This window comes from Lagopus leucura, unplaced genomic scaffold, assembly GCF_019238085.1.
Source record: "Lagopus leucura isolate 7727_CA_CO unplaced genomic scaffold, USGS_WTPT01 Super-Scaffold_100019, whole genome shotgun sequence".
NCBI classification, from domain to species: domain Eukaryota; kingdom Metazoa; phylum Chordata; class Aves; order Galliformes; family Phasianidae; genus Lagopus; species Lagopus leucura.
In genome coordinates, this window is record NW_024962273.1 from 3,511,875 (window position 1) to 3,521,874 (window position 10,000).

At 39.9% G+C, this 10,000-nt stretch overlaps 1 protein-coding gene across 9 annotated transcripts in view; it reads left to right on the top strand.

The window, feature by feature from the left end:
* GTDC1 (glycosyltransferase like domain containing 1) overlaps nt 1-10,000 on the top strand; it is a 163,337-nt gene that overhangs the window by 95,014 nt on the left and 58,323 nt on the right. The window lies entirely within an intron of this gene.

The window sequence follows — 10,000 nt, forward strand, 5'->3', positions numbered from 1 at the left end:
CGTCCTATAAATACCTATGGGCAACCATGAAAAAAGCGTAATGGGTCCGTTTTGTGCCAATGGAGCAATAATGTCTGAAGTACAGCTAATCCCATCTTAGTAAAATGGAGAAAGCCTGCTCTGGAAACAGATACCAGGGGAAGGAGAAAACGCATGGTTGGTTTGATAACTTTAACTGATAGTATTTGTTGAATGAATGTTCATTCCACATATGCACAGTCCTAAATGACTGAATTGTAAAGCATCTGCTGGATAATGTATATTATTGGCATTATTTTACCCTGAGCAGTGTACTTCATGTTGCAACATGAGGCAATTCTGAGCGTCTTTTGAATAAAATCTACCTTGTCTACCTTTGATTGCCACTCAAAATTATCTCTGAGTGGCTCCTTCATGGGTAAATTAAGAATCTGTTTATCTAATGGGCTAATTTCTTTATTGCTTGTTCCCAGACTATTGAGCTGCTTCTCAGACCTCCCGCTCTAGTCTGTGCTTCTCCCCCTTTGGAAAATAATGTAATTTTTGCCTCAGTAATCCTTATCATTCTTCATTTATGGTTCAAGATACAGAAGCACTGATAACTTTAGTTTGCTACCTGCTACATTGGTAATTTTTCCATGACCACATCTATCACACATTTGTGTGTGGTTACTTTATTCATCTTAGTGGAAAAGAGCCTTGTTCATGGGTAAAACTTTATCCTCTATAATGTATCCTACTTGTAAGGAAGGTAAATGAATTTCTATCTGTTCTACTGCTTTTCTTTGTGGAAATAGGTACTCTTTTCTAATTTCTCACCTTCTTGTACTTGACACTTCAGTGGAATTTGTGAGATTGGTTTGGTTTGTTGCAGTCACGTTTAATAGCAGGAGACTTGGGCTTAGAAACTGAGGTTTGCCTTCTGGAAGAGGGAGTGGACTGCAGGAGAAACAAATCTCACTTGAGATCATAAGCTTGGGAGGGTTTTTGGTGTTTGGAATTTTAATAAGAGGAACATAAAAGTGAAAAATCCCTGCCTTACTTCCTGTAATTTAAATAGGTTTGAATTGATGTTTCTTGCTTCAATTTTCAGTTAAAAGACTTAAGAAATAGAATTACGTGTGAATTCAGGCTAGTTTTAAACTACATAAAAATTCCAACAAGCATAGGTAGTCTAGGAGGTCAGCGTGTTTAAAATAAGCTGGCTTCTTTATCCCGTGGTAGATCAGAGGGTTTGGGTTTCTCACCCTGACGAGCAGTTCTCCAGGAAGATGGTGCAAGGCAGTGGATTGTGCCTTGGCCCCTCATCTGCAACTCACGCTCTTGTGCTTGCATTCAGTTCCCCTCCCCTCCTGTATCACAAATAACAAAAACATTGACATATTTTTAATACTGACAAAGGGGTCTTAAAGTTTGAAAGAGGCATAGGGGCCTTCAAATACTTAAGTCCTGTAGCCCGTGAATTTATTCGGTGAAGTATGAGCACCTAATTCTGCAAAAATGTACTCCCTTGAGTTCTTTGAATACCATCTGGAGACTTTAGAAATTCTGGCTTATTTTTCATACAGCTCTATAGAAATTGTTTGAGGTTGCTTAGTACTTCAGAGTTCTCAGTATACCTGCAAAGGCTGATACAAGCTTAACCTTCATGCCTTTTGAAGTCTTAACTGTTGGTGTTAGCACAGGTATGGGATGTTGGTCTGGAAGTGTGAACCCACTGGCCAAAACTGATTGTGTCTTTCATTCATTTCTTGAGGGTACTCCGAATGCTCTTATTTCCATATTACAAGTACTAACATTATCTTTCACCTGCCTCGTGAAATCACCTGAGGAACATCCCATGTGTACATGTGCAGGACTACATCCTTAGCAAGCAGTTTTACTTCTAGAGCGTGTTCTTCTGCTGGATTACAGCAGTGCAGATCGCATGCAAAACCAAGTCTTGACAAAAGGAACACCTTTCATAATCATTCATGCAAAACCCCGAAGTTGTCTTATTTTTGATCAGCTGATGCGTGTATTCTTAAGCACTCGTCATGACTTTTTTTCTTCCTTTCGTTTCAGTACAGTCAGCCTCCCTTAACAGCAGCATTCACTGTTGTGTAATGATCAGAGTTGGTAATTCTTAGCAGTAGATGGAGGGGACAAGTTTAAGAAAACATTTATTGTGCTGTGTTTTGGAAACATAAGCTAGTTGTAGAGGTTAGGTTGAAAATAGCAGGAACTAGTACGGCAGCATTTTAGTAAATTGGGATATAAACAAACATCTGTTGCAGGAATGTAGAAATGACATCATAAAGAATGTATGCAAAAAACTTAATTGAAAAAGAATGATGCGGAATTGCAGCATGACTTTAAGTCTAAATTGATTTCTGCTTTCAGAGTGAAAGTGGGATTTTTGTGCAACATTCCAATACTATAAAGTATTTAAAATGTAATGTCCTATTAACGTACCTAAAATGTAGGCTGCGGGTCACCCAATAAGAATAGTAGTTACAGTAATACAGTATATGGAATATGCAATTATCTTGACAATAGTTTTATTTTTTCAACAATTTTGTCATAAAAGAGCAGTAAGATACAATGAATTTGATTCATTTTCTGTGTGTGAATCATTTAATAGGCCATTACATCTACTATATTAGACTCCATTCTCCTTTCAGAGCTTTTCATTATAAGGCTGTCTTTAATGGAAAGAAGTTTAACCTTCCCTCCCAGATAGATTGAACCCCATAACAGTGTAAACATTCTCATTATAAAATAAAATCCCCTTCCCCAAGGGCAGCACTATAATTATGTTGCCGAGTGTTGTACAAATGTTTCTCTTAAAAAATGTTGTCTCGTTCTTGTCCTCAAGTTTTTATCATTTTCATTTATGAAGAGAATCAATAGTACTTTTAAATTGTAATTTAATAAAATAAGTGTGATCTGATTATTTTTTAATTTTTTTGAAGTTATTTTAATCAAGTTTGAGAAGAAGTCATCAGTAAAATTGCTGTTGATTTATAAATAGGATAATTAGAGGCTTTCCTCCTAAGTACTGCTCACTGGCATTGTGGCTGCTTTTATTGCCTAGTCAAACCTCTTCATTCAATTTTAAAATTGCCTTTTGAATGAACTGCTCTATGAGTTTGCCAAATAGTGTCACTATTAATACCTTACCTCCTCTATTTCATTGTCCGGTCCGTAAACGCGCAGTAAATGGTTTGATAAGGAGGTCAATGAGGTTGTGCTAGTTTCAAAGTGAATTACAGCTGAACGTTTCAGTGAGGTCAGGGCACGGTGCTGCACAGCCCTGGGAGCTCCCGTGTGCCATTTCTGCTGGCAGGGCAGGCATCTCGCTCAGCTCTGTGGAAGGAACAGCTCAAAAAGCACACCTTGGCTCGTTCCCTTCACGGCAGAATGCAGTTCTGTGGTTTGTCCCTTGGCTCAGCAGCGGGCACACGCCATGTACTGCGTGATGATGGGCTGCATGGGGGATGCTGGCAGGCAGGGGGAGAGTTTGCTGTAAGCCCTAAAGCATCTCCCCCAGCTCCGTGGGCACCGTGCCCCGCCAGGTGCCGGATGGCGATGTATTGCTCTGTGTCTCTGCATCCAGGCACTGCTTCCCTGAGTGAACCCGGCGGAAATAGAAACGTAAGAGGCAAAAGTAAGAAACTTTGTGCTTGTTGAGTCTAAAAGAAAGTCTGTTTGTGTGTGTCTCTCCCTTTGTAACAGAAGGAATGTTTCTTATGTTTCTGTCTTCAGACAGTTGGCACACATTTCATCTCAGCAGCTGCTTTCTCTTAAAGTGCAGTAGAGTGTAGGACTGTAGTGACACTAGCATTAATACTTCACATTCTGCTATCATATGCTGTCACTGTGAAATATGGATCTAGGTTACATGTGTTTGCAGACTTTGTACTACTGAATTATGAAAGCTGACTCCGTCGGAGGATTGTGTTGTATTCAGAGACTGTGAACTGAACAATAAATGAATGCAGTAAGAGACTTGCAGGAACACGCAGCATCCTCCTTTTTGGCCTAATTGAGCTTATAGCTTTAAAAGGTAGGATTGCTAAATAAAACTCCATTGTTTACTTTGCTAAATACATTTAGCAGGCACCTAAATATTTCTCTTGCGGGCATCTTGTAGTTGCTGTCCTCAGTGTTGTTTAAACGTTATTTTTAAATCCCATTCTTCTGAGTGGTAGGAATTACTGCGGAGGAATAGAATGTATTGCGAAGAGTAGAACTACTGCAGGGTGACAAAAAGCACAAAAAAGAAGATAAGTTATCAGGAACAACTGGTTGTGTTGTTATCAATCATTAGCGTGCAGCCAGGAATTCAGCCCTTACCATGTGTATTCTAATGTGTGGTGTAATGAAAGAATTGCTACGGGTGTTGTGAAAGAAGTGTTTGGTCTTACTGAACTTGTCTGGGTTTCAGCTACTTACCTACTGTGTGTTTTCGTGCTCAGCAAAAGAGGGGTTTGTATCATATACATATTTAATTTCATGTAAAGTGGTTTCTGTCATGACTTTTCCCGTGTTAATTTTGATGTTTCTTTGTACACGATGCTTAGGTGGAACGGTGGGATTCTATCTTCTTGTGCATCGGGACTTCCCATGACAGCTTTCTTGGTTGTCATCTCATGCCCTGCCTTCTTTTAAATGGCATCCAGGTGCACTTTGAGTTTAAATATGCTCATTAAGAATTGACGTAGACTAGAAGCCGCTCACTTCTAATTTTGTACTCTAATAGTGCATTCTTTGGTTGGTTGTAGAGAGGTGAAATACATTAAAAAAATGTTAGCGGCCAAATTTAACCTATTAATGAGTTATTCTGGAGGTAGGATTTGTATGCTCTCCTAGAGCCCTAGCTATAATAAATCAGCATGGTGCTATGCAGGCACTCACCCATTTTCTTCTACCAGAAGCTTCAGCTTCAGTCCTCTCTTCTTTGCCTATGTTCTCATAAGCAGCAAGCTCTTCGTAAAGAAACTTCACTGCAGTGAGATTCAGGTTTTTGTAGTCGTTAATACAGGAAAAATAAAATACTGATGCATTGCAAATTTTCAATCACCTGCATCTCTTCTGTCAAAGTGAAGGTAATTTTCTTGACCAATCTGTGGTCTTTGTTGACCAAAAGAATGAAGGCAATATGTTAATACTCTCATTAACAGAGCCATTTCGTAGTTCATTGCTTTTATTAATCTTTGTGAAATACTGAAAATATTTGTCAAGGTGTTTCAGTGGTACCTGACAGCAGAAACACCAGTAGAATCAAGCTGAACATTGTTCTTCTGAAGCTTTTTGGAATCTCTTCAGATGCATAGAACTGGGTATGAAGTACACACTTTAAATTTATGGAAAAATAATCAAGGGGTGGAGTGGAGTATTGCTATGGTTAGAAAGTAGAATTAATGTACTCTGTATCTAATTGATGTGATTTAATAGTTAATTTGCATTGCTTTTAGAATACTATTCATAACAGCACACACTGGCAAATCAAAATGAAGCTGGTGTCACTTGTCAGCATGCAAGAAAAATACCTTTATGCTTGAGTTGCATCACGTGTTGGAGATTTTTGGTGGAGAGATGTTCCTTATGATTATATATTTGGTTGGAGAAGCCATAAAAGCTCTATTACCCTCTGTGACATTTCCCTTCCTGTCCCTCTCAGGGCAGCAGATGTCCCACATGTAACCAGGTGCTGGTCTTCATGAAGCCTTGCGATCTCTCAGAGACACAGCAAACAAAGTTCTCAAGCCCCAAAGGACTAAAATATGAAACCACATTTTCAAATAGGGTAAAAATGTCTGTCAGTGGCTGATTTGATGTGAAAGATTGAACTGCGGTCTTTTACATGTGCATGCCCAAGCCCATATTTCTGGAGCTTGCAGGAACCCAGTGTGCTCAATTCCTTTATCTGTCAATAATCAAATCTTAATACCTCCAGCAGAGCTTGCTTCTGGAGCAGTCTGAGCCAAAGATTGAATTTCTGAGATACCCTTAGAGTCTGTTGGGCCCTTTTTGCTAATTAGGGTCTCCCTGTTATGGGAGGAGGTCCCAAACAACCTCTGGTGTTTGGGCTTTTTCTGAGCTTATTCAAAAGAATGGAGCCATGCTGTCCAAAGCAGTGCCAAAGCCAATTCTGTTTATCTGGGCAGGTTTATTGGCCGGACATCCCATCATACCTACCTTTCAATTAGATGATATTCCAATCAGCATTCCCACACATTAATGACCAATGCTCTCACTTCAGGTTGTAACGGTATTTAATCTTCAAATAAAGGTTTGTGTCTGGGGGATGCTGTGTCCAGCAAGGATTTCTTTTTACTTTTAACAATGACAATAGTGATGCCCTCTCCAGCACAATGTCATAAAAAAATAATAATAAATGGAGTGTATTCAAGTGCTTTAACTCTGACATGGATTCTTTAGTTCTGTAAAGTAAGCATCAGACTCTGATAGCACGTCCATTTCATTGGCTTGGATGATGGTAGCAGCAGTATCCCCTGCTGAAGCTAAGCAAGAGAGTTGGTGCCTAATTTTGGAATTTCCTGAGCTGGGTAGCACCTATGCTGTAAATCTTGCAACCAAAGAAAAGGCGTAATATTGAGCTTAAGGCACAGGTTTTTTTCCTGCTCATTTGTTATGCAGCTAAGATAACTTTTTTTTCCCCAAAAGTTATGATTTTAATATTTCCTGTAACTGAGTCCTGCACAAAAAGCAGAGATCAGTGCTTCTCCATGGCTAGTGTGATCGGCCAGGCCTAATGGCCTGTGGATGAAACCTTCAGCTGCCTTCCAGTGCTGCACTTGTGTGGAAGTCAGCTGGAGTAATTTGCATCACTGAGAGTCCCTTCTCTGCCTCCAGCCCTGTTGGTTGGATCGAGGGGTATCCATCGCCTTAAAAACTGCAGATTCCTTTCTGGATTTTTGCAGTACTGTGTATCAGTGTCTTCAGCATCGCAGGACTAATCAAGGACATGGTGGTTTTTTTTTCCCCAGTTAATTTCAAAGAAAATCTTGTGAATGGCAGGCATGCAGCGTGGTTGCAGAAGTAATGCTGAAACTTAGCTTCGGTGAATGGCAAGTAGGACAGGCGGGTAATTAAATGGTTGATAAGAGTCAGAGTGGTTTAGATGCATTTAAATACAGTTTAAGTCATAAAATGCAGGAGGTCAGAAACTCAAGAAACCTAGTCATTGGAATCACTATTAAATAGTAGGTAAATGGGGATCTTCTTTCAAGGCACTCAGTCATAACTTACAGGAGGATTATATCTCAGGCACAAAAGAGGACTTGAGAATGTGTGCTTAAAAAAAATCATTTATTTTTACACAAGGTTTTCGTTTCTGGTGCCCTGTGATACATAATAGAAACTTTTACAGCGTTTTCTGGCTTTTGACAGGACCCATTTCTTCATATTTCTTTTTCTGCTTTTTGTGATCTTAAAGATTGTAACGTGTTTAGACTGTTCTCCCCCAAACACACACACAAAAGACCAGAGCGTGTAAAAGCATAATATATTTTCTTCTTTTGCACTATGCTGTAAAGGGTAATCGAGACAAAGACACAGAAACCTTTCGTCTGACTTGCTCTTGTTTAGTAGCTGGCGAGGATCAGCATTGGTTAATAAAGTAAAAACAACGAAAACCCCACCCAAAGAGCAGTTTTGCACTCAGATGCTCAGTTTTTACATTCTTTTTCCTTGTGATGATGTGATCATTTCACTCCAGTTCTCCAGTCGCCATGCAGTCTCCTAGGACAGACAAGACCTGAATTTCTAATGTGAAGAAGCATGATGCAAGCATGCTATACATTATAGAAAAGGGGAAGAATCCCTTGGTTGATTTTTGATTTGTTTTGCATGCACCTTTAACTTTTAAAATACAACTTTGACCATTTACAAATTGGAGTTTTAAATATAAGCTGTGTAGAAGTGTTTGAGATGTGCTTTTAGATACGTATTTGTTTTCCTACATAGCATTGCAGTTTCTGTTCCTAAATGAGATAATGCTCTATTTCTTTTCATTTTCTTCTGCTCTGTTGTGTGATTTACCTCTGGAGCTTCACTTGGAGGTGAAATCCCACTCTGTTCTTGTACTGAAATGGTGCCTGAGTTTTTAAATATGTATATAACCTTCTATCTGCTTCATCCTAGGAAGACTATTTCATAGCTAAGTACATGAAAACTGGTTAACGAGAATTTCAGTTGATATTATTCATAGTGATCAAGAATAATGGCTTATTTAGAGTGTGCTCGATTAAAAAAAATACAAATAGTGAATATGGGAAGAACAGCTAAAGAGAAACATCTTCTTGGATAACTCAGTGGTAAGATTGTTCTTCAGTGGTACAGGTTTGAAAAAAGAAGCTTCCATGTCTTCAGAGGGATTAAGTTTCAGTATGTGGTGGCAGTGCTATTGTATTAGTGCAGTCGGTTACAACAAATTCATCCTGCGATGATGGTTGATACAGAGCTTTCTGTCTCTCACAGAAAATGAGCTGCCGCTGATGCTTCAGCAGCTCTTTGAACTCTGTTGGCATATTTTGTACCTGCAGGTTTAATTTCAGACCCTAGGATGAGCTGGAGGTGTCTCTGGCAGCACTGCAGCTAACTTGCATGTTCAGTCGAGTACACATCTCAGCTTCCATGGTGCCCTGCTTTCATATCCTCAAGTACACAGCCACGGTTTTGTTCACTCTGCTCCCACAAGAGCAGGTAGAGCAGAGGCACAAACTCAATGCCCTAAGAGCCTACAGAGCCAAAATTCATCCCTGGCTCCCAGCTACGCTGGCTGCTGTCCCATCCATGTTTGCTGCTCTTCTTTGGAAATGTATATGCTTTCCTCTTTGAAAACAAAGAAGAAAATGATGGAAACCAGCCACGGGTGACATAGTGAAGAGCAGTTGGAGGTGGAGCAGGCTGTAGCAATCATTTGGCTCCTTCTAGTTCCTATCGCAGACTGTCACCGTGTCTGCAGAAAGCGGTTCTTTCTCAAGAGTCCAGTTAAGGGATGAAGACAATTGGGGTTCTTTTTAGCCAGAAACCACCTACTAAAATGTCACTGTAGAACCTGTGCCAGGTGAATTGTATGGTAACTCATTAAGTCCAGTGACACCTCAGCGAGTCAGTCCTGCTCACTATAGAGTCCTAATGGGTGCCTGTATTCTGAGGTGAGCAGTGCACATGCCACACAAGTTTATAAAGTCAGTGATTGCAAACATAGCTCCTGTCCATTTTCCTTGTTAAAATTGCTAAAATATTTAAATTCATTTTCAACTATTTTGCGTTCATTAGGAGACCGATACAGTCAAGCCAGAATGTTAAAAGCAGCTTTACTGAATTCAGCTGAATTTCCAACTCTAATGTCTTGTGGTGAATGTAGCAATGCCAGAAACATAAAGTACTCGAGGTAAAAATGTTCTATTAATACCTCGTCTTAATCTCATAAACTGTTCTGGACATAAACTTCAAAGTAAAAGAGAAAAAAAAAGTGAATCACTTTTGTGAGAAATACTATGGAGAGAGGGAATGCTGTCTTGTTTTTATACTCAGGTATCACTGTATGATGTTAGATGAACGCAGCCCTTCTGCACAAAACTTGTTTTAAAACTGCTTTGGTTCCTTCCGAGAATGTGAGTCAAAGGGAAAGCTATGCCGCTTCCCAAACTCCCAAGCACATCTCAAATAAGCTGTAAAATTAAATGTTACATATTCCAATATGATTATTTTCTTGGCTGAGGAAATCAGCTGCTTAAGGCCAGGAGCAGAGATGCCCTAAGTGGAGCTGCGTGAGCTGAAGGAATTCAGATTTGTTCCTTCAAGGAGCAACAGATTATTGGCTTTACTGCAGGGAAATGGAAGCAGCAGCCACCCCCATGAGCCAGCAGCTGGGGAAGAAGGTGAGAAGTGGCTGCAGAAATGGGCACCAATAGGAGCTTCAGCAGCATTGGGTGAGTGCAGAGTGTGGCTGCAGGGAAACCCTCGTGTTGGCTGCAAGTTGAAAAATCCGAATTGGCGGAAGAGA